At 39.7% G+C, this 25,127-nt stretch overlaps 1 protein-coding gene across 1 annotated transcript in view; it reads left to right on the forward strand.

Annotated features, from left to right (window-relative positions):
- The first annotated feature begins 20,986 nt into the window (after window positions 1–20,986).
- Window positions 20,987–25,127, forward strand: part of Tex10 (testis expressed 10) — a 45,743-nt gene continuing 41,602 nt past the window's right edge. The window contains exon 1 of the mRNA XM_047523949.1: window positions 20,987–21,157. The gene's annotated coding sequence lies outside the window, so the exon portion shown is untranslated. The remainder of the gene's footprint in view (window positions 21,158–25,127) is intronic.

The following is a 25,127-nucleotide window of genomic DNA, read 5'->3' on the forward strand; positions in this document are numbered from 1 at the left end:
CATGCCGTTTTTGTTACTATTGCTTTGTAGTAGAGTTGAAGATCTGGTATTGCGATACCCCCTGCTTCACTCTTTCTGCCAAGGATGCTTTAGCTGTTCTGGGTTTTTTATTCTTCCAGATGAATTTCATAATTGCTTGCTCTCTTTCTGTAAGGTACATCATTGGGATTTTAATTGGAATTGCATTGAATCTGTATAGCACTTTTGGTAGTATGGCCATTTTGACAATATTAATTCTTCCTATCCAAGAACATGGGAGATCTTTCCTCTTCTAAGGTTTTCTTGAATTTCTTTCTTTAGTGTTCTGTAATTCTCATTGTAGAGCTCTTTCACCTCTTTTGTGAGATTGATTCCCAAGTATTTTATTTTTTTTGAAGCTATTGTGAATGGGGTAGTTTTCCTGATTTCTCTTTCTGAAGATTCATCGCTTATGTATAAAAATGCCTTAGATTTATGTGCGTTGATCTTGTAACCTGCTACTTTACTGAATTCACTTCTGAGTTCTAAAAGTTTTCTGTTGGAATTTCCTGGTTCCTCTAAGTATACAATCATATCATCAGCAAATAGGGATAGTTTGAGTTCTTCTTTTCCTATTCGTATCCCTTTAATTTCTTTGGTCTGTCTAATTGCTCTGGCTAGAGTTTCAAGGACAATGTTGAATAGAAGTGGTGAAAGAGGGCATCCCTGCCTTGTTCCAGTTTTTAGGGGGAATGCTTTCAGTTTTTCACCATTTAGAATGATATTAGCCATGGGGTTAGCATAGATGGCCTTTACAATGTTAAGGAATGTTCACACTATCCCTATTTTTTCTAGTGTTTTGAGCATGAAGGGGTGCTGTATTTTATCAAATGCTTTCTCGGCATCTGTCGCAATAATCATGTGATTCTTGACTTTAAGTCTATTGATATGGTGAATTACATTTATTGATTTCCAGATGTTGAACCAACCTTGCATCCCTGGGATGAAACCCACTTGATCATGGTGCACTATCTTTTTAATATGTTTTTGTATGTGATTTGCTAAAATTTTGTTTAGAATTTTTGCATCGATGTTCATTAAGGATATTGGTCTGAAATTTTCTTTCCTCGATGTGTCTCTGTCTGGTTTAGGTATCAGGGTAATATTGGCTTCATAGAATGAGTTTGGGAGGTTCCCTCCTCTTCTATTTTATGGAATACTTTGAGAAGTATTGGAATGAGCTCTTCTTTAAAGGTTTTGTAGAACTCGGCTGAGAACCCATCTGGTCCTGGACTTTTCTTTGTTGGTAGGCTTTTGATGACTTCTTCTATTTCATTACTTGAAATTGGTCTATTTAAATTGTGTATGTCCTCCTCGTTCAGTTTAGGCAATTCATATGTCTCTAGAAACCTGTTGATGTCTTTGAGATTTTCTATTTTGTTGGAGTATAGATTTTCAAAATAGCTTCTAATTATGTTTTGTATTTCAGTCGTGTCTGTTGTGATATTTCCTTGTTCATTCCAAATTTTAGTAATTTGGGTTTTCTCTCGTCTTCTCTTTGTTAGTGTGGCTAAAGGTTTATCAATTTTGTTTATTTTTTTGAACAACCATTTATTTTGTCAATTTTTTGTATTGTTTCTTTTGTTTCAATTCATTGATTTCAGCTCTGAGTTTAACTATTTCCTGTCTTCTACTGCTTTTGGTGTTGGTCTGCTCTTCTTTTTCTAGGGCTTTGAGCTGTAGTGTTAGGTCGTTGATTTGTTGAGTTTTACTTCTTTTATTAAATGCGCTCCATGAAATAAATTTTCCTCTAAGTACTGCTTTCATAATGTCCCAGAGATTTTGATATGATGTTTCTTTGTTCTCATTTACTTCTAAGAATTTTTAAATTTCCTTCCTAATATCTTCTGTTATCCATTCATCATATAATAGCATATTATTTAATCTCCAGGTGTTGGAGTAGTTTCTGTGTTTTACTCTTTCATTTATTTCTAACTTCAATCCATTATGATCTGATAGAATACAAGGTAGTGTCTCTATCTTCTTGTATTTGCTAACATTAGCTTTGTGGCATAATATATGGTCTCTTTTAGAGAAGGATCCATGTGCTGCTGAAAAGAAAGTGTATTTGCTCTTGGTTGGATGGTATATTCTATAAATGTCTGTTAAGTCTAAATTATTGATTGTGTTATTGAGATCTATGGTTTCTTTGTTCAATTTTTGTTTGGAAGATCTGTCCAGTAGTGAGAGAGGTGTGTTAAAATCACCTAGTATTATTGTGTTATGGTCTATTTCGTTTCTAAAATTGAGAAGGAGTTGTTTGACATACATGGATGAGCCACTGTTTGGGGCATAGATGTTTATGATTGTTATATCTTGCTGATTTATGCTTCCTTTAAGCAGTATGAAATGTCCTTCTTTATCCCTTCTGACTAACTTTGGCTTGAAGTCCACATTATCTGAAATGAGGATGGATACTCCAACTTTTTTGCTGAGTCCATGTGCACGGTATGTTTTTCCCCATTCTTTCACCTTTAGTCTATGGGTATCTCTTTCTATGAGGTGAGTCTCTTGCAGGCAACATATTGTTGGATCTTTCTTTTTAATCCAATCTGCCAGTCTATGTCTTTTGATTGATGAATTCAGGCCATTAACATTCAGGGTTATTATTGAGATATGATTTGTATTCCTGGTCATTTGGTTCATATTTAAAATTTTATTTATTTATTTATTTATATTTTGACACAACTTGGTTTCTCCTTTATTTGACAGTTCCTTTAGGATAATTCCTCCCTTTGCTGATTTGCTTCTTTGTTTTTTATCTCTTCCTCATGGAATATTTTGCTGAGAATGTTCTGTAATGCTGGCTTCCTTTTTGTAAATTCTTTTAGCTTTTGTTTATCATGGAATGATTTTATTTCATCGTCAAATTTGAAGGTAAGTTTTGCTGGGTATAAGATTCTTGGTTGGCATCCATTTTCTTTCAGAGCTTGAAAAATGTTGTTCCAGGCCCTTCTAGCTTTTAGGGTCTGGATTGAAAAATCTGCTGATATCCGTATTGGTTTCCCCCTGAATGTAATTTGGTTCTTTTCTCTCACAGCCTTTAAAATTCTGTCTTTATTTTGTATGTTAGGTATTTTCATTATAATGTGCCTTGGTGTGGGTCTGTTGTAATTTTGTGTGTTTGGAGTCCTATAAGCCTCTTGAACTTGATTTTCCATTTCATTCTTCAGATTTGGGAAATTTTCTGATATTATTTCATTGAATAGATTGTTCATTCCTTTGGTTTGTTTCTCTAAGCCTTCCTCAATCCCAATAATTCTCAAATTTGGCCTTTTCATGATATCCCATAGTTCTTGCAGATTCTGTTCATGATTTCTTACCATCTTCTCTGTTTGTTCAACTTTGTTTTCGAGGTTAAATATTTTGTCTTCAATATCTGAAGTTCTGTCTTCCAGGTGTTCTATCCTATTGGTTATGCTTTCTATGGAGTTCTTAATTTGGTTTATTGTTTCCTTCATTTCAAGGATTTGTTTGTTTTTTTTTCAATATCTCTAACTCTTTATTGAAATGATCTTTTGCTTCCTGTATTTGCTCTGTTAACTGTCGATTGGTGTGATCATTCAATGCCTGCATTTGCTCTTTCATCTAATCGTTTGCTTCTCTGATCATTTTAATTATGTACATTCTGAACTCCCTGTCATTTCTTCTGCCATGCTGTTGTTGGATTTTATTGATGTAACATCTAGATTTGTTTGGGGCATTTTCTTCCCTTGTTTTCTCATGTCGTTCAGGTATCAGTGCACTGCTGAGATGTTGCAGATTTCCTCTATCGACTTATAATGTCCCTGAAGATTGCTAGTGTATTCCCTATTATCCTTCAGTAGCCTGAAGTCTTGGAAGAAGTTGATATTGCGGAGCTCCACGAAGAAGCTGCCTCTCTAGGGGTGGTGACCCTCCGGTGGCGTATATTCCCTGCTAGTGGGCAGAGGTGCCTCCACTTGTTGACCATTGGTCATCCAACGGGGAACTACGCTGCAGGCTGAGGCAAGGCCTGTTTGTGCCTGTATCTCTGGTTTTACAGTCCCTGTGGGAAAACCTCACCCAGCAGGGAAGACTCACCCGGTGGGAAGGTCTCGCTGGTCAGTTCCCCTCCCAGAGGTCCCCCTCAATCTACAACTACCACCTGGGCTGGGCTGTCCTCCTCTGCAACGTTCCCCGGGTCCTGGACCTACCTCCTGGGCCTGGGAGCCTCACCCTTCGCAGGCGAGTCTCGTTAGGCTGCCTCTCCTCAGAGAATCTGCCTGCAGTCCTGGAAACTTCGCTCCGCCCCTAGGCGTGTCTCTATGCTGCTCCTCCAGCAAGAAGCCGGTCCTGGGACCCTGCTCTGCACCTAATCGCCTGGCTATGCGGCCCCTCCTCTGAGCTGCCACCTGGAGCCCCGTACAATAGCTCCGAGACCCAGAGACCCGCCACACACCTCTTCCTCCGGACAGCCGCCCGGTGTTCTGATGCAGCCACCAGGAGTCCAAGCAACTCACTTCGCGTCTCCTCCTCCCGCCAACCGCCCGTAGCCCCAGGCAGTCACTCCGAGTCCAAGTGACCCGCCCTGTTCCTCCTCCTCCTCCTCATGTTAGCCCCCCGGGTGTTCAGGAGCAGTGGCTCTGAGACCAAGTGACCCACCGCGCTCCTCCTCCACGCAGGCCACCGGTGTTCAGGAGCGGTCGCTTTGAGTCCAATCAACTCACCACTCGCCTCCTCCTCTGGGAACCGCCTGTGGCTCTGATGCAGTCACTCCTAGACCAAGGACCCACTGCACTTCTCCTCTTCCTCTGGGCAACCCCCCCGTGTGTTCAGAAGCAGTCGTTCTGAGTTCAAACAGCTCGCCACGCAGCTCCTCCTCATGCAGCCACCCGGAGCCCCAGTGGTTGCTCCGAGTCCAAGCGCTGTGCTAAGCCGCCTCCTCTACGATGATCCCAGTTGTCCGTGTTTACCGCTCCTGTGGGGGGAGGGGCGTCTCGCTGGGCAACTCTACTTCACAAAGTTCCCTGCGTTCCGGGGTTACCGCCCCATCCGAGACGCCTCCCCAATGGGAGAGACTCACCCAGCAGCTTTGAGTTGGTCCCAAGTCTCTCACTATCTCCTCTTTTGAATCTTGCATCCTGGAGCAACGTGAAATGCAGCCACCCTCTAGTCCGCCATCTTGAAAATCCCAATAACTCCCATTCTTGAAATCTGAGTTCTGGAGCAATGGGAGATGCAGTCACCGTCTAGTCTGCCATCTTGAAAACCCCCCAATAAACATTTTTTATTGAGCACTGATGAGGTATTTAACACTTCAGATACAATGAAAAGGAAAATAAAGATTCTGTATTTTTCTTCTTGGTGCTTACAGAAGAGCTGGGAATCCTGGGAACCATATGTGGTCCCTCCTTCTCTCTCACCTCTGACCCACTCCATCATGAAGAACTGCGACTTCTCCTTCCATCCAAAGTTCTGCTCCATATCTCCACTCTGTTTCCCATCAGTGTCCCTGCTCTAGATGTTTTTCAAAAATCCAAAGAGACATTGCTCCTACATTACTAGACGTATAGAGGGCTTTATCAAATGAGCCATGAATATACAGAGTTGAGGGGAAATGGGGCATATAATTTCAACTAATTTGTTGGCATTATCTATTTTTATGTTTATTCTCACTCTGCTCCTGCTTGAAGCTGTGAGGGAAACCTTTCCCAGAAATGCCATCTGATGACCGAATTCATTACATTTGTGCTTGGTGGTCCATGAGATTTCCTCTTGGAGTCTTACTCCTTTTAGTTTGAGTTGCTTGAATGATTTCCTGATCCTGACAGTCAAAAAATCCTTTCATAAAACAGTAATTTCATTCTTTGACAAGTGTATTTAACATTTAATGTGGGTATTGCCACCCATTTGGTGGTTACCATAGCGGTTCTCATGGAAGGGTTTTGGCAGTGACTGGTGCCCAATTTGGAGACAAATAAGACATCTGTATTAATTTACTATTGCTGGTGGGACAAGTTACCATAGACACAGTGGCTTAAAGTAATATAATCTCATAGTTCCATGGGTCTCATGTCTGAAAGTATTTCAAAAAAAGTTTTTAAAGTACTTGTAACAGTGAATACTAATTAACATGATTTGTCCTGGTTATGATATTGAATTCTAAACTCGATCTGAAGTAAGGGAGACTGGATAACATTGTAAGTGATAAGACCTCAAACCCCAATGATATCACTTACTAGTTGTGTGATCACTGTTAAGTTACTTAACTTCTCCTAGAAATATATCATACTTTGGTGTATAATAATAATACCTAAATCATATAATCATTATAAGAATATGTGAATACATATAGTCATGTATTTGAATGTGAATATGTATAAAAACTGTTGGTATAAAGTAGATGATCAAGCCAGACATGGTAGCACAGGCTTCTAATCCCAGCAACTTGGAAGGCTGAGGCAAGTTGGCAGTCAGTTCAGGAAACTTAGTGAGACCTTGTCTCAAAATAAAAAAAATAAAAAGGACTGAGAGTAGAGCACCTCAGGTTTAATCTAAGTTAACCAAAAAAAAAAAAAAAAAAAAAAAAAAAAAAAAAGTAAACAATCCATAAATATAAATAAGTAAATAAATAAATATTTTTAAAAATGTTGGGTGGTACTAGGGATTGAACCCAGGGCTTTTCACATGCTAGGCAAGTGATCTACCACTGAGCTACATGCCCAGCTGTTTTTCACATTTTATTTTGAGAGGGGTCTTGCTAAATTGCCCAGGCTGACTTTGAACTTGCAATCCTCCTGTCTCAGTCTCTTGAGTAACTGTGATTACAGGCAAGTGCCACCATACCAGGCAATAAATATATTTTTTAAAATAAAGAAGATTAAGCAGATGCTTGTTTCACAAAGCCATAACTCTTTGTATCTTTTAAAAACAACAAAATGCACAGATCCTAAGAAAATAGTTCAATGAGCATTGATGTCCCAGTGAAATCCATGCACAGAAACAAAGTATAGACCTTTCCTACCACCCTAGAAGGTTTGTTCTCAAAGTCAGTCCTTCCTGTCCCAGTGGAGGTAACCACTGTTCCCATCTCTAAAACTTAGTTTTGCCCATTCTTGAGTGTCATATAAATGGAATCATAAGTTGTACTCTTTAGTATCTGGCTACTTTTTTATTTTTTAAGATTGAGTTATTTTGTCTTTTAATAATTATTTTTAGTTGTTGATAGACCTTCATTTATTTATTTATATTTGGTGCTGAGAATTGAACCCAGTGCCTCACACATGCTAGGCAAGCACTCTACCACTGAGCCACAATCCCAGCCCCAAGATTGAGTTATTTTTTAATGATGGAAATCTATATGACAGTAACAAAATTTTTTTAATATTGATTTTTGTTTCTTGGCGAGTTTTTTTTCAACTTTTAAAAAAAATTTAAATTTGTTCTAATTAGTTAACTATATATGACAGTAGAATGTATTTATGCCCTTTGATATATCATACATAAATGAAATGTAATCATCCATTTTTCTGATTGTACATGTTGTAGAATCACATCAATCATGCGGTCATATATGTACATAAGGTGATAATGTCTGTTTTATTCTACTATTCTTCCTATCCTCATATCCCCTTCCCTCCCTTCACTTCCCTCTACCTAATCCAAAGTAGCTCTCTTCTTCCCTAGTCCCATCCCCCACCTTATTGTGAATTAGCATCTGCATATCAGAGAACACATTTGGCCTTTGGTTTTTTGGAATTGGCTTATTTTGCTTAGCATGATATTCTCCGACTCCATCCATTTACTGGCAAATGCCATAATTTCATTCATCATTAAAGCTGAGTAATATTCCATCGAATATATATACCACATTTTCTTTGTCCATTCATATGTTGAAAGGCTCCTAGGCTGGTTCCATAATTTATCTATTGTGAATTGAGCTGCTATAAACATTGATGTGGCCACATCACTGTAGTGTGCCAATTTTAAGTCCTTTGGGCATAAACCGAGGAGTGGGTCAAATGGTGTTTCCATTCCAGGTTTTCTGAGGAATCTCCATATTGCTTTCCAGCGTAGTTGCACCAATTTGCAGACCCACCGGCAATTTATGAGTGTACCTTTTTCCCACATCCTTGCCAACATTTATTGTAGCCTGTATTCTTGATGATTGCCATTCTGACTGGAGTGAGATGAAATCTTAGAGTAACTTTGATTTGCATTTGACCGAAATAATGTGAGATTTATCCATGTTGCTGAACATTTCTGGGGTTCATTTCTTTATATCGCTGAGTAGCATTCCGTTGTATGAGCACACCACCATTTGCTTATTAATTTTTGTGTTGATGAACATTTGGGTTGTTTCTGGTTATGAATGAAGTTGCTGTGAGTATTCTTGAAGAAAACTCATGAATTTAAGTTTTAGACCCAATAAAGTAATACTAACATTAACCAAATTTTATAGATGAGAAATTGAAGTACAGAAGTAATTTTTCTGATGCCACACAACTTTCAAATCATGGTGTGGGGAATTTTGTTTAGAAGCCTGACTCAAGTGCTGCTCGTACTCATTGTGTATTGCCTCTCCAGGTATAGCTTACGTAGAGAGAGCTGTGATATGTATCACTGCCATATTTTATACATAATATATTTATGTAATCCAGTTACTTCACTCTACTGTACAAATGGTGAGTTGCCTGAATAAATGATGGAATAATTTTAACACTTTTGTTCTTCCTAAACTTTCTGGTTATTTTTCACAGTTTGGGATGCTTATGTGTATTCTTCCATTCTGGGTTGTGGATGATTCTAAAGGTGGAAGGAAGGTTGAAGAATGACTGTTTTGTTAAGGTAGGAGACCATATTCTTAGGTATTCTCTCAACTTCAAGATCTGGCTTATTGCTATAAAGAAAGTAGCTGTTACATGAAAAGGAAATATCTGAACCATTCTTTATAGATAGTAAACTTTCGTATGTTATAATTATTAGTCTTTGTCATCACATTTCATACAGAAAGAAAAATGATGCGGCAGGAGAAAAATATGGGTTTGATTTTTTTTCTGGGCTTAGATCACAACAGATATAAATGTGCACATATTTTGTGTGAGAGAGAGAAAGAGAGAGAGAGAGAGAGAGAGAGAGAGAGAGAGTGTGTGTGTGTGTGTGTGTGTGTGTGTTTGTGTATAACTTAATTTAAAAAAATCCATTTTACTAGAAGTTTCTTTTTTTTTTTCTTCTCCTGTACTCTGTGAAGACAAGCGAGACCATGGGGTTTGTCTATTATCAGAGGTCCACACTGGAAATAGAATAAATATACAGAATTTAGAGTTGGGTGTGGTTGGGCATGCCTGTAATTCCAGCACCTCTGGAGGCTGAGGCAGGAGGATCACAAGTTTGAGGTCATCCTCAGCATCTTAGTGAGACCCATGGCAATTTAGCAAGATCCTATCTCAAAATGAAAAATTAAAAGTACTGGGGATGTACTGTAGCTCAGTGGTAAAACATCCCTGGGTTCAATCTCCTGTCCAAAAAGGAAAATAATAATAATAATACTTTAGGCTTAATGAAGTAAAATTAAAATAATCTTTCAAGAATCATAGATTATTAAGATAATATTTTATGAGACCTCAACAGTTATGAGAAAATCTTGTATCTCTTACAGTAAAATCAAGGTAGTTTTTTCTGAGCTTTCAAAAGGAAACACTTTTATTCCCAACCCATTTTGTACAATTACACCATTAATGATAATGTCCATAATGTAAGGGAGGATTTATATGTATGTGGAAGCTGGTGATGATGGGGAGGACCAATTAGAAATAAAGTTTCTTTTGTAAATTACAAAAACAACATACATGTATCCTGGTTTCAATTAGGGACATGATACTTTATACAAATGGACACATATATGTATGTTTTACACTTTTGGTTTATTTCATAAAAATGTGATTTGAATAGATATACTTCCTTAAAGAATGTTTCCTGGGGCTGGGGAGATAGCTCAGCCTTGCTGTGCAAGGCAAGCACAAGGCCCTGAGTTCGATCCCCAGTACCGCAAAAAAAAAAAAAAAAAAAAAAAGAATGTTTCCTTACTTGAAAATAAGTTGTGAAAAAGCTTTTGAGTTGACTCTTAATTCAGTCTTTTTAATGACTTTGTAATGGTGGATGTATCAGTTTATTCAACTATACCCCTACTGATTGATATTCATTATCTGTGCAATATTTTGCTATGCAGATATTGTTATAATAAATATATTATAAATACATACTTTGGACTGATATTTTTATATCTATGGGACAAATGCACAGGGGATGGGATTACTAGACTTAAAGAATATAAATTTTTTTTAATTTTAAAGATAGTTCCACACTTTTTCAAAATGCCATCACTACTTTACATCTTTAACAGTGAAGAATACATGCTTTTCCTTGCATCTCTACTAGGTACTACCTTGAACCCATGCTTTGTAGATTTAATAGGTGAGAAGTTATATCCCACTATTACATTACTTTATGTTTCCCTGAAAATCAGTGAGATTGAGCAAATTATTTGAATATTTTTGTGAATCACTATTTATAACTTTTACCCTTTTTAAAATTGAATTATTTTGTCATTTTTTGGACAAGGTCCTTATGTATTGCATATATTAATCTTTTTTCTTTCATATTTCCACTAAGCTATTTATTGCCTTTAGTCTACAGTATTTTTTGCTATACCATAATTAATTTTAATATTGCAAAATATATCTATATTTTTTCAATGTTTTCTAGGCTTCCTGATTCTTTGTTTGTTTGTTTATATTTTTTGGTACCAGGGATTAAACCTGGGTGCTTAACCACTGAACCACATCCCCAGCCCTTTTTTAATTTTTAATTTTGAGGCAGGGTCTCACTAAATTGCTTAGGGTCTTGCTAAGTTGCTGAGGCTGGCTTTGAACTCTTGGTCCTCCCTCCTTAGCCTTCAGAACCACTAGGATTACAGGTATGTGCTGGTGTGCCCAGCCCTCCTGTCTCTTTTTTAAAAAGTCTCCCCAACTCACAAATTACTCAGGTCTTTCTGACACATTTGCTATTTTATTTGGTTGTTTAAATTTTTATAGAGTTGAAGTGCTGATTATTAAGTTATTGACTCTCAGTTTCAAGGTCATCCGTTGGTATTCTGCTTTGTGATGCTGGGTCTGAGACTCCACAAATCAAATTCCTGCTTTGCCATCTGGCTTTCTCTTAGGTACTGCCAATGGGAGCAGAAGATGGAAGGACAAAGGATGAAGAAGGGAGTTCCTTGCTGTTATCTGTTTGCTCCTTGTTCCTGTCAACATCACTGAAGTGATGGGTCTTTACTCAGTGGCAACATGCTTCTAGAGCAGCAGTTGGTTCCCATTTACAGTTTTGTCAACTCATGCCAAATTGGCCAGCCTCTTTGCTCCACTTCAGGGACACTAGCCTGTTGACACCTAACCTGTCCAACACTCTGAGGTCTGACCTGCAGCTTAGTGGTCCCCATCTCCAATTGTCTAAATTCTAATGAACCCCACTCCTTCCCTTTGTTTCCCTGGCCCAGTGGGAAATAGCTGCTTCCTGCAGTTATTTCCCTATGATAGCTCAGAATCCTCTTTCTTAAAAGTAAAAAAAAATATTAAAAAGAATTCTCTTTCTTCCTTCTTATTTCTTGAAAACCTACTTAAGGAGGAGAGCAGGGAGAGGGGAAATACTGAGGAATGATATTGACCAAAATTATATTGTTATATTGTGTGCATGTGTGAAGATGTAACAATGAATCCTACCATTATGTACAACTATAATGCACCAATAAAAAGAATAGGGAAAATTTTTAAAAAAGGAACACACCTACTTTCATCCTCCTCTTCCTCTTCCTCTCTTCTTCCTCCTCTTATCCTCCTCCTCCTCCTCCTTCTTCCTTTTTTTTTTTTTTTTTTTTTTTTTTTTTTTTTGATGAAGTGTCCCTATATTGCCCAGGCAGGTCTTGAACTCCTGGGCTCAAGTAATCCTCCTGCATCAACCTTCCAAGTAGTTGAACTACAGGCCTGTGCCACTGTGCCCAGCTAACAATTCTTTATATTAAGTTCTCTCTGTTAAAATAACCGGTGCTGTTTCTGTTTCCTGCCTGCCCTGAAATGTTACTGTTGAATTTGTCAATCTTTTCCTTTAGAATTTTTCATGTTGTAACAAGTTTTTGAAGCATTTCAAAGAGGCCAGTCTTCCTCTCTTTAAATGGCCAAATAATTGTCCTTATAGCATCTACTACCTACTCCATCTTTTCCCTACCGATTTTGTTTAAAATAGTTTCAGTATATAAAACTTTAAAATGTTTGTATATTTAAACTTATCAATCCCCCATAATTCATTCCTTTGACCTTATGCTTTGAAAACTCCTTTTTACCTAGAGGTCAAACAAATACTCCTGTCTACACTCTTTCTGTGCTTTTGTACTGTACTGCACTGACTCATGTAGGTCAGGGGTTTTCAAGCTTTTTAAAATCAGGACCCAACATAAGAATATATTTTGCTTTGTCGATGTATGTGCACATATGTGTTCATATAAAATTGAAACAAATATTTCACAAAACAATACTTATGACAGAGATTTTTATTACTTATAGAAGGCCCTTAGAATTTTAGATCCTTGACAGGGACCATCGGAGTTCTGGCTACAGGGATTTGAGCAGATTGCTGGATGCACCTTCTAAGAAGTCTCCCCAGATGGAGGGGTCATTCCCTTCTCCTTTCCTTCCTTCTGTTGCTGACTGAAATGTGGGCATTGTATTTGGAGTTAGAACGGCCAGCCATCTTAAAGCGTGAGGTGACATTGGGACTAGGACAATATGATAAAAGTAGCCTGAGTATTTGAGAACTTCCTAGGGTGGAGATATGTGATGCCTGTCTAGACTGCCTCAACTTTTGAGAAATTAAATTGTTATTTTGTGGTTTTTTTTTTTCAGGACTAGGGATCGAACTCAGGGCCTTGTGCTTGCAAGGCAAGCACTCTATCAGCTGAGCTATCTCCCCAGCCCTATTTTGTGTTTTGTTGCTATTCTCAGCCAAACTGAATTCTTACATAGTTATCTTCTGTAGAGTTTACACCATTTCATACTTCCACCAACAATATGCTAGAATGTTATTGTTCCAATGCCTCATCAACCAGGATGTTGTCAAACTTTGAGATTTTAATAATTTTAAAAGTGACAAAACATATCTGACTTTCAATCTGCATTCCTCTTGTTATGAGTCAGGTTGAACATCTTTTTAGTATGTGGAAGTACCATTTACATTTATTTTTCTATAAACTGTCTGGAAATAAATTTTTTTGTTGATTTGTTTCTAGGAGTTCTTTGAATCTTAGGAAAATCAATTCTTTACCTGTGATGTGAGGTGTAAACCTTTGTTTCAAGTGTGTCATTTGTCTTTTGATTTTGGTTTTGTTGGTAATACAGAAAATTTTTGAAATTTTAGGAAAAGACTGTAATCAAATTTTTAGAATATTGTTTCCCCAGCATTTAGTTTTAAGTCCTAGCAGAAGTCCAAACTCTTAGAATTAATTATTCATTTTGTTTTCTGGGACTTTTATAAGTTTGTTTTTGAAATATATATCTTTGAATGTAATATTTAAAGTATTTACCTTTTTCTAAATTTGAAGTATTTATCTTTTTCTAAATGTCTATGTAAACTATCTTTAGAACATTGATATGAGATTTTGCCTTTATAATTTACTAAATTTGATATTTATTAAGGTCTATTTCTGGACTTTTTTTTGTTCCATGGATGTGTCTATTCATATGCAAAAACCACATTTAAATTATTGAGGTTTTATGATGTTTCCATAACTAAGACTGCTAGTTGTCTTCCCTCATTGCTTTTGAATTTCAAAGTTTCTTGGCTATTCTTCCTTGTTTAATTTTTTTACAAACATTTTGACCTTGTGTAGGTCTAGAAAAAAAAATGTTGATATATTTATTGTGATCTCCAATTTAATAGTCAATTTAGGAAGAAACTGATATCTTTAGGATGCTGCGTATTTTATTTAAGCCCAAGGAATCTTATCAGTTTTTATTGCTATTGCAAATTGGGCCTCCTTTTCCATCCTATCATCTAACTGGTTATTGTTTGTATGAAGACTGTTGACTTCTGAATGTTAATTTATACCTTCTTACCCTTTCTGAATTTTCTTACTCTTTATAGCACCTTTTCAGTTGATTTTGTTTTCCAGTATACAATCATTTTTGCAAATAGAGATAATTTCACTTCCTCTTTTCCAATTATTATGTCCTAGACTGATTTTGTTGTGTGATGATGGCTGTACTTCTGGCCTGATCGGTCTTCCTTCTTCCTGTCTTTTTTCCCTCAGGACTGGATCAGCAGGTTTTCTGGCCATTTTGTGTGTTGCCCAATACCTTCTTAATAGATTCCTTTCCACTTAAAGTCAGAACTGGTTTCCTGTTACTTTAAGAAACTGAATAAACTGAGTGTGGTGGTGCATACCTGTAATCCCAGTGACTTGGGAGCCTGAAGCAGGTGTATCCTGAGTTCAATGCTTAGCAACCTAGCGAGGCACTTAGCAATTTAGTGAGACTCTGTCTCAAAATAAAAAAACATTAAAAAAGAAGGGTTGGTGGCTCAGTAATTAAGCATCCCTGGGTTCAATATGTGGTGCCAAAACAAACAAAAAGAAACCTGAATAAAAGTTCATTTTTCACAAATACAGTCTAATGATACATCACCAGCAATGATACTTGTCATTTATTGAGGACCTACTCTGTGCCAGGCAGTATGCTAGCAATTTGTATACTATGTATCAGATCAATCATGTGCTTTGAATTTTTGTCCCTGGTTATAGCATCAAATTTGAACCGTCCTTTTCAGCTTTCTCCAAAGAAACTCTTTTTGTGTTAGAAGGTGCAATATATTTATGCTTTTATTGTTTGCCTTGACATTATAAAATAAATTTTATTAGACTTGTAGCATTTTGATTTTTTTTTTTTTCTTTTTTAGCAATGATACCTTTATTCCCAAAGCAAATGTTAACTTGGAGCCTAGCACAGAAAACGTTCTAAGAGAAGCTGTAAAGGTTAGGTAGACTGTGTGGGAGTGAGTTACCTAATCTAGAATTTTCTGATGCGTCTAAGCATAGACAAAAGGAAAAAAGGTGTTCAGATAATGAATCATAGAGATGCATAGACACAGATCCTGGTGATGGTTATGGGTTGAATTGTGTCCACAAAAAGATATGTTGAAGGTCTAAACCCTAGTACCTCAGAAGGTAACTTTATTTGCAAAAAAGGTTTTTTGTTTTTTTTTTTTTTTTTTTGCGGTGCTAGGGATCAAACCCAGGGCCTTGTACTTACAAGTGAAGTACTCTACCAACTGAGCTATCTCCCCAGCCCTAAAAAAGATTTTTATAGAGGTGATTTAAAATGAGATGATTGGTGTCTTATAAAAAGAGGAAAAACGGACACAAAGGGAATATGTAAAGACACAGAACAGCATTTGCAAGGAACATATAGGGCTACCAGAAGCAAGGGAAGAGGCAGTGGACAGATCTGCCCTCAGAGGAACCAACCCTGCTAATGCCTTTGAAATCCGAGTTTTCAGATGAAACTGGAATCTCTGCTTCTGCTAGCAGGTGGGTGTGCATAAGGTTGAAGGCCTCTGCAGCCAAGAAGCGTTGCAGCTCTTAATGGTGGGCCCTGCCCTCCAGTGTTGCAGCAAATTCCAGCAGCTCACCACCAATTTCTTCTTCTTTCAGGGTTCAGTGTTTTCATCTCATGAATTTGAAGAATAAATTCCACAGACCAAGATGAGTGAGTGTAACATAGAATTTAGTGAGGAACAGAAACAGGAGCAGGATTTTTGCAAGAGCCAACACAACAGGGCATTTTCTCTGCATGTGCTCTTCTAGGGGTTTATATAGCACATGGGTCACTGCTGTTGGCCCAAATTTACGCTAATTAGACTTGGAAATGTACTAATGTTATTGGTCGATTCTTGAGTCTCAACTTCTATTTAGGTTTAGTTCCAATTCCATTTCTCATGACAGATCAGGAAGCAGGAGGTTGAGGTCTTCAGATAGGACTGCAGTTCCCCGTGGAGTGCAATGAGCGTCTGCAGTGGGCATCCCCACTGGGTGCAGGCCAGGCTGCTGTGGGGGTGATGGATCTGCGTGCCTCAACTCACCTCAGTGCTAGCCTGTCTGCTTCAGGACTTCCATGCCTGCATGGTGGCCTCCACTTGGCCATTGGTTGCACTCTAACCCACCCAGGCTGCCACTCAGTCACTTCACAGCTCCTCTGCAGTTTCTGGGCAGGGACCAGTAGGCCAGCTGCACAGCTAGGCAGTCAGGGAGACATGTCACCTTGATTTTGGACTTCTAAGGTCTCCAGAGCTCAGAGCCAACAAATTTCTATTTAAGTCCTGCAGTTTTTGGTGTGTGTGTGTGTGTGTGTGTGTGTGTGTTTAATAGTGACCCTCAGGAAGCTAATAAAGTAGCTTATGTGGTGAACTGGACAGGGTTTTGGGAGTAGAATGTCCTATATATTCCAAAATGTATGTTCATTGTAATTAATATTTTTCTGGCATGGGTCAAGGAACTTGATTAGTTATATTCTTGTTATTTATTGAAGGTTTCTAAGCAGACAATCCTTGTAATTGTTGAGTTCATTACTTACAGTTAGAAAACCCTGACTTTATGTACATTTTTTCAAGTCTTAAATTAGAGATAGTAAACTGGTAACCTGTTCTTAAGTATTTTGTTTCACACACAATTTTAAAAATCAGGGTAAATGGTGTAAGAAAACCCACGAAAATCACACCAGACAAGGGAAATCACATAAGAGGGTTTATTAAGCAAACAGAGTGTCTCCCTGCAGGGTAAGAGAGAAAATGAGAGGAAAAGAGAAAGGGTGTGCACTAGAGAGAGTGGAAAAGCGAGGAGAAGAAAGAAAGTGAGTCAGGGGGAGAGAAAGCACGAGAAAAGATGGCGGGTAGTTACCCTTAAGCAGTTGAATTCCGCAGGGCTAACAGGGGACCAATAACGGAGAAGAAGGATACTTGCAAGCTGACTGATGGACCAATAGCTAGCTAGGATGTTCACAGACTGACAAGTAGTTGGGAGGCAGGGAAATGGATGCAACTGAAAGGGCCGGGGAGCAACTTTATACATTACATTACAAATGGGGTTTGGGCTGTGGCTCAGTTGTAAAGCGCTTGCCTGGCATGTGTGAGGCACTGGGTTCAATTCTCAGCACTGGTATAAATAAAAAAAAAAAATAAAAGGTCCATTGACAGCTAATTTTTTTTTTTTTAAATAATGGTAAATGTGTACTAGTGAAGCCAGAATTAAGGACAGGTAGTTAGTGTAGAAATAGGAAATCGGGTCAATTCGAGGAAATGAAGCCATGAAGCCATCTGCCTTTGGAAGTTGGAGACTGCCCCTGGAAGAATGGAATGTCAAGGATCTCCGGAGCCCATTGATTACCAATTTACCTGCTTTTATCAAGGACTGCAAGCAAGGAGCTGCTAATTAATGCCCCCTGGGCCCTTACCTGCCTGAGTCACCCTGGCCCTCCCCCTGCCCATGGTTTCTCACTTAATGCAAAACCAGGCCTAGTCACTTAGGCAGGAAGGAGAGATAAGGGGGGAGAGAACTGGAGAACAAAAGAGACTTTAACCTATAAAAGATGTAGGGTGCGCTCACTTCTTGGGACTTTAGAACATCAGCCATGGCCCCCTTCTTCCTGCCGGGAGAAGTCTGTATTATTACCTTTAAATAAAACCTGCTTAATATGCTTGCCTTGGCGTGCTTCTCTAGTGTTCAATCTTCAACATTAGAAGGAGCAGAACTCGTTAACGGTAAACGGCGGTATCACTAGCTCACCAATATTTAAAGATAAGATTTGAATGTGCTAGCTCACCAATATTTAAAGATAAGATTCGTCATAATTTCTGAATTTCTAGTCTTCCTTGAAAATGAAAAGATTTGCATTCCTTCTTGGTAGAGCTGGCTTTTGCTGAAGACTGGCTGCTTCCTTTAGACACACTATGAGCACTTCCATTAGCTCCACTACCCAACCATCAGGCCCACTTACTGTGTTTGTAACTTCTGTCCTGCAGCAAGGAGGGTAAGGATAAGAGTTACTGTTGCCAAGTGCCACTATGTATCAAGTGCTTTCTAGACATTTATTCAACAGATATTTATTGAGGGCCTACTATAGTCCAAGAACTGCTCTAGATATTTGGAATATACCAGGTAACAAAATGGATAAAGATACCAATGGAGTTTACAATCATCTTCTGCATCCTTTTTTTAAATTTCCTTTCCTGATACTGGAGACTGAACTCTGGAGCTATTAACCACTGAACCACATCCCCATCTCTTTTTGCATTTTATTTAGAGACAGTGTCTCACTGAGCTGCTTAGGGTCTGAGTTGACAAGGCTGACTTTGAATTGTGATCCTCCTGCCTCAGCCTCCCAAGCTGTTAGGATTACAGGTGTGAGACACTGTACCCTGCAGAGTTTACATTCTAGTGGTAGATGAAGAACCAAATTAGCTAATAAATTCAAATCACATAGTGTGTTAGAATGTCATAAAAATTTTTAAAAAGTAGAGCAAGGAAGGGGAGAGGCAAGTCCTAGGACAAGGTAGGCTGTGATTTTAAATGGGGTGATCCAGATAGACCTGTCTGAGGAGGTACTGAGCAGGCTCAAAAGAAGGGAGTTAGCCATGGGGATTTATTAAAGAATTTTCAGGCAGAGGTAAATGCTTAAGAAAAGGTCTAACAGCTGGGTTGGGGATTTAGCTCATCTGGTAGAATACTTGCCTAGTATGCATGATACCCTGGGTTCCAACCGCAGCATGGCAAAAAAAAAAAAAAAAAAAAAAAAAAAAAAAAAAGTCTAGAGGTGGATACATATCTCATGTGCTGAGGAAGGCAAACAAATGTAACTGGAGCACAATGAAAGAGGAGTGAGGGGAAGACTACTCAGAGGTTAAGGGTCTGTGTTAGAATGTGACAGACCTTGAGGTCATCATGACTCTGGCTTTTATATCTAATGAAATGGAGAGCCACTGAAGGGTTTTAAGAAAAGAGTGACCTGATCTGACTTAGATTTTAAATAATCACATAGCTGCTGGGCTAATACTTGACCTTAGCAGGGGAAAAGGGCAATAGTGGCGGTAGAGAAACTTGTTCTCAGGTTTTTTTGTGCTGGTCAGAAGATGGTATGGACCATGAAAGCAGCCCTGGAGTGGGTAAGTTGTGGAAGATGTGTTTGAAGGTAGAGTCAATAGCATCTCCTAATGGATTAGATAACAGGTATGAAAGAATGAAGTCAGGCCAAAACCCCAAAGGTTTTAGCATGAGTAACTGGCAGGATGGAGTTGCTATTTGACATAAAGAAGCTGTAGGAAAAGCATATTTCAGGGGGGATATTGAAGCCAGAATTAAGGACAGCAGTTAGTGTAGAAATAAGGGATCGGGTCAAATCGAGGAAATGAAGGCCATGAAAGACATCTGCCTCTGAAAGTTGGAGACTACCCCTGGGAGAATGGAATGTCAAAGATATCTGGAACCCATTGATTACCTAATTTACCTGCCTTTATCAAGGACTGCAAGTAAGGAGATGCTAATTAATGCCCCCTTGGCCCTCCCCCTGCCCCATCCGCTTCTCACTTCATGCATCTCACCTGCAAAAACAGGCCTAGTCAGGTAGGTAGGAAGGAGAGATAAAGGGGGAGAGAACTGGAGAACAAAAGAGACCTTAACCTATAAAAGATGTAGGATGCGCTCACTTCTTGGGACTTCAGAACAACAGCCAATGCCCCCTTCTCCCTTCTGGGAGAAGTCTGTATTATTACTACTTTTAAATAAAACCTGCTTAATATACTTGCCTTGGCATGCTTCTCTAGTGTTCAAACTTCAGCAGAGCAGAACTCGTCACTGGTAAACGGGGGTATCAATCAGCAGTTGGGTTTTGGACATGTTGACCTTGAGATGTACATTGGATATCTGAAGGAAATATTGAACAGGCTGTAAGGGACAATTCTGGAGTTCAGGGGATGTGTCTGGATTGCAATAAACTTTCCTCGTCTGTTACAGTCTCCAAGTTTTTAGAAGAAACATATGTTGCCAATGACTCCCAAATGTTCTTGTTTAGGGCGGATTCAAGGCAGATTATGGTGGTGTGGCTGTATTGCCAGCAAAAGGTGGAGTGGACTTCTGGGACTGCCTGTGATCAGAGCAAGTATGCTTAGGTCTAGGCTTGGGTTGCCAGGTTCAGATGTCATTACTTTATCCCTACTCAGTGTGGAGGCTCAATATAAGATACGAGACTTTATTAAGTCATATCTGGTAAGCTGTAGAGACAAATTTGAATCAAGGTTTACACTCCATATCTGGGGCTCATTCTTCCATGCCACCATACCAGGCTTTGGCAAGACTGCCTTTCACAGGTTCTTTCCTCTTCCCTTCTCATCTCCTCTAACTTCTCTGGGCCCACTTAATTTGAGTAGTAAGAACTGTATGCTGAGAAATAATTAGGGAAGATACCAAGTCTTTCATGCTCTATTTGCTAGGTATATTCTGCTCTCCTTTGAGGAATTCTTATCTGTTCTACCTTGTCCCAGGTTAATGTCCCCAGATATTCTACCCTTGCGTACCAAAGTTTTCACTTCCTCAATTCAGTCCAACTTATCCTCTCTGAATGCAGTTCCAGGTCTGAAGAACTGTGGTCTAGGGACAGGAGAACAAGCATGCTATCAACCTGCTGCAACCTGTGCGACACCCCACAAGACTCTGGCTCTGGAAGTCCCGGACTGGACTGACCCGCCAGCTTTATACCCAGGCCCAGGGCTCAGCGCGCTCTCCTCCCTGGAGAGCCAGGGGCTTCCGGCGCGGCCCCCTCCTCCCAGGGGCGGGGCTTGCTGCTCCGGCTCCCGCCTCCCGGGCTGCGCGCGGCTGCGGGCCGGGGTCACGTGAGCGCGGAGCGGCGGGGGAGGGGCCCTGATTTCCGGGCGGCGGAAGGAGACGCGGCCGCGTGAGGACGAGGCGATTTGAAAACACGCTCGGGGAGTGAGAGGCTGAGGCCGGTGGCGCACGCTGTCGCCCCGTGGGCTTGTGCTCGCACGCTCTTACCCTCAGCCTCCGCGCGCCGGTCCTGGCCGGCACCCTCAGGTGAGCGGCCGCCGCCCGTCGGACCGGGCCCTCCTCGAGCGTGGGACGTCGCGTGGGGCCGTCGCCCCCGGTTGGCGTGCGGCCCAGGTGGCAGGGCGGGCGGCGGCGGCGGCGTGCGCCCCTGCGGGGTCGCCGGGGTTCGGAGCGGACTGTGCGGGGGCGGGGCGCCCACCGTGTCGGAGGCGCCTCGAGTGACTGGGCGGGTTCGCGCGGTTTCGGGGCTGGGAGAGTTTTAGGCCAGTGTGTGTGGCTCGGGCCCCCCTTTCCCGACCGTGGCTCCAATCGGAGCCCCCAAGAGCAGAAAGAACCGTAGTTCTCTAAAACCCTTGGGGGTCTTCACTTCTGGGATGCAACATCGAAACGGGGTAGGATGTCCAGTCCCCTAATTGACCCTCTCGCCTTCCGGGAGAGATTGAAGCAAGCGGTGCCGAACCGAACCAGACCAGCAGTGCTTCGGACTTGCCCCTGCTTGGGGCGCTTGCTTTCTGGGAAGGCTGGTGGTGTCTTTGGCCCCTCAGTTCGGTTTGAAGAGAAATTTATCAAGGGCCGAGTGCTGTGTGCTTGCTCTCCTAAATTTGGGGGGTGGGAGGAGACGTTGCAAATGAGGGAAGGTAATGAGGTTGATGGCAGGCAAACCAGTTGGAATTCGGTTATGTTGAAATCCTGATATGCCGGGGTTAGTGAAGACCTGCAGTAGAAATAAGTGAAATTCGCTTCTAAAAGGATTGGGTTCACATACACAAGAGAACCAGCGGTAGGATGTAGGAGTTATGTACCTGAAGCTAGAGTTGCTGCCTTCTACTCAAAATCAACTACTGTAAAAGTGACTTTAAACAATTTGACTTGCTGACTGCGAAAATATTTTAACTGAAAGTAACAATTGCTACTAGAACTTTTAAAGTTCCTGGAAAACTTTTCCTAGATCAAAAAGTCATTGTGGGACAGCCCCCCTAATTTTCCTGATGAAGGGAAACAGTGAATTGATAGAAAATAATGGATAATATGGCATAAACTTTACAAGTGACTGCATGTTGGAATCTAGGTACTTAATGGTTAAAGAGAGCCCAGAGGACTTGATGGGGTGCAGGCATAGTTTAATTTGTCGCATCGTGCTGTACCATTTACTTTCATCTCCGGTCCCAGCTAATGGTAAATTGTAGGAAAAGGTCAAAAAGTATTTAATTGGTTAATAAAAGCCGTTTTTATATTAAAAGAGACCACATGAGTATCAGGGCCTTTTTAGATCCATAATTTCCTAACACACCCTCCTCCCACCAAACTGGGTTAACTAGAGTGGTGGTTGGAATGAAAATTTGGGTTTGGGTTAAATGAACTAACGCAAGGCATTTTGCCACACAGCCTTTCAATCCTTATTTTAATACTAGTATGTATAACCTAAAAATGGTTTGCATTGCTCGGTCCAAATGAATCCCTCTTCTGGACTGACTTGCTCATCTTTCTGAAACACATGGTTAAAGGGTTTGGTACTGTCTTCCTTGGTTGATTTCATGTTGATAGGATGCTACTATATGCAGCATGATACTATGTGCTTGGTATGTACTGGTCCTAAGACTTTAGGAACACATGTATGTTTGTGTTAGCATATGTATTTAACAATGTGCCAGGCATAGTTCTGAGTGTTTTACAAGCATGAACTCATTCATTATTTACTCCATCTCATAACAACAGTATGAAGTGAGTATTATTTTTCTTATGTTGTAGATTAAACTGAGGCACAGTGTTTAAGATCAGCTAAAAAGTGGCAGAGTTTGGATAAGCATCAGTGTAGTTCCAGAATTAAATCTTTTTTTTTTTTTTTTTTGAGATGGGATTTTGCTGTACATGTCTATACATATACATATATACTAGGCTCAAACAATCCTCCGGCCTTAGCCTTCTGAGCATATGGAACTGCAGGCTTGGCTTTAGAATGAAAGTAACTTTTAATGTGTAGTCATATCCTAGCTAATGAGCATCTATGGTAGTAAAATGCTGTAGTCAGGTGAATTTGGATATAATGTCGTATCTGATTGATTTCTGAACTTTTTTTTTTTTTTTTGCGGTGCTGGGGATTGAACCCAGGGCCTTGTGCTTGCAAGGCAAGCACTCTACCAACTGAGTTATATCTGAACTTCTTGAACTTGAGGCTACAAGGTTAGCTGCTCACTCTTGACACCAGCCATTTTATCAATCTTTTAAAAAAATTTTTTTAGTTGCAGGTGAACCCAATAAGTTTATTTTATATATTAATTTTTTTATGTGGTGCTGAGGATTGAACCCAGTACTTTACATGTGCTAGGCAAGCGCTCTCTTACTGAGCTACAATCCCAGCCCCATTTTATTAATTTTGAAATACTGCAAACTTTATATTTATTTATTTTTTTGCAGTGCTGGGGATTGAACCCAGGGCCTCATGCTTGCAAGGCAAGCATTCTACCAACTGAGCTATATCCCCAGCCCTAACCTTTTATTTTTTTATGTCCCCCTGTGTAGTGCTCTGACTTGATAGCTAGGCATAGGGTAATTACGGAGACTGGAGAAGTTTTATTTCAGAAATACTTATCTACTCTATTGGATATACAGTGGAAGGCAGAATTCATTATTTTTGAGGCATGTGCAAAATGTATCAATAAGAGTTGAACTGGTTCCAAGAAGAGTAGGCTATTTTTTAGATAGAAGTTAGCTTGAGGGAAAATAAAGCTGGAGAGTGTGGTTGAGGCTACATTAGGTAGATCATAATATGTCATGTTAAGGAATTTTTACTCTGAGTATAAAGAACAACTGCAGTCTCCTGAGTCTTGGTCAGATCTGTTTAGGAAGAGTTATCTGGTGACTATGGCCAGGGGACTAAATAGTTGACATTAGAGACAAAGGAAGAATACCACTGAGGAAGCTGTTGAATAATCAAGGGTAAAATTATGGGACCTCTTTAAAGTTGTGGCCTGGGAATGGGTAGGAGGCAAAGATTTTGTAAATAGGAAGATTTGGACCTATGTTCAAAGAATGATGTGGTGGGTGAGGAGGAGGTGGTACAAGGTGACATGGTTATCATGAGTTATTTATTATGATGGTGGTCTAGCTAGTCTTTGTTCCTTATCCCTCTGTAACATTGTATTTCCTTTTATATTGCTTTTTATCTTTTTTTGGGGGGACATCCAGGATTTTTGTTTATCTAGTCTAAACTTGCCTGATATTTAAGATGATAGTTTCTTCACCTATGCCTGTACAAGGTTTATCCCCTACTTCTGGTCTTTACCTTGTTTTACTTGCTAATAAAATATCCAGTGCTTTCCTTACTAATATCTAAATCCTAATCTGTTTTTCAAGTGCTCAGCTTTGGTTCATGAAACTTTTTCTAATAATTATAGGATGCATTAAATAATATTTACTTTCAAACTTGGTTTTGCTAAAGCATCCTCAGGACCTTCTAGGGACCATAAGCTTCCTAGCAGATCTAAGATGTATCTCCAAAAAGTCTCTGCTGCTTTCCTATACACAAAGAAAAACTTTTCAGACAGTTTCCATTTATTGTGTTGTTTGGCAGAATGTTTTGTTTCAGAGCCAGGTACAGAGGTGCATGATTGTAATCCCAGCCACTTGGGAAACTGAGGCAGGAGGGTCATGAGTTCAAAGTCAGCCTTAGCAACTAAGTGAGACGCTAAGCAACTCAGTGAGACCCTGTCTCTAAAATATTAAAAAGGGCTGGGGATGTGGCTCAGTGGTTAAGCACCCCCGGGTTCAATCCACCCCCCAACCAAAACAAAAAAGCTTGCAAAGCTAGTGACAAAATTGTTCCCTTATCATTAATGACTCCCATAGTATTTCTTGACTAAACTGATTTTATTTCGGCACTTAAAGTATTTTCCATTTAATATTTTGATCCTCTGGCCTAATCACTGTTGGCCTCGATTATGTTTGAAATGTTAGAGTAATGTAAATGTTGGAGAATCTCTTTTATCCATTGTTTTTA

Source organism: Sciurus carolinensis, chromosome 14 (genome assembly GCF_902686445.1).
Source record: "Sciurus carolinensis chromosome 14, mSciCar1.2, whole genome shotgun sequence".
Lineage (NCBI taxonomy): Eukaryota > Metazoa > Chordata > Mammalia > Rodentia > Sciuridae > Sciurus > Sciurus carolinensis.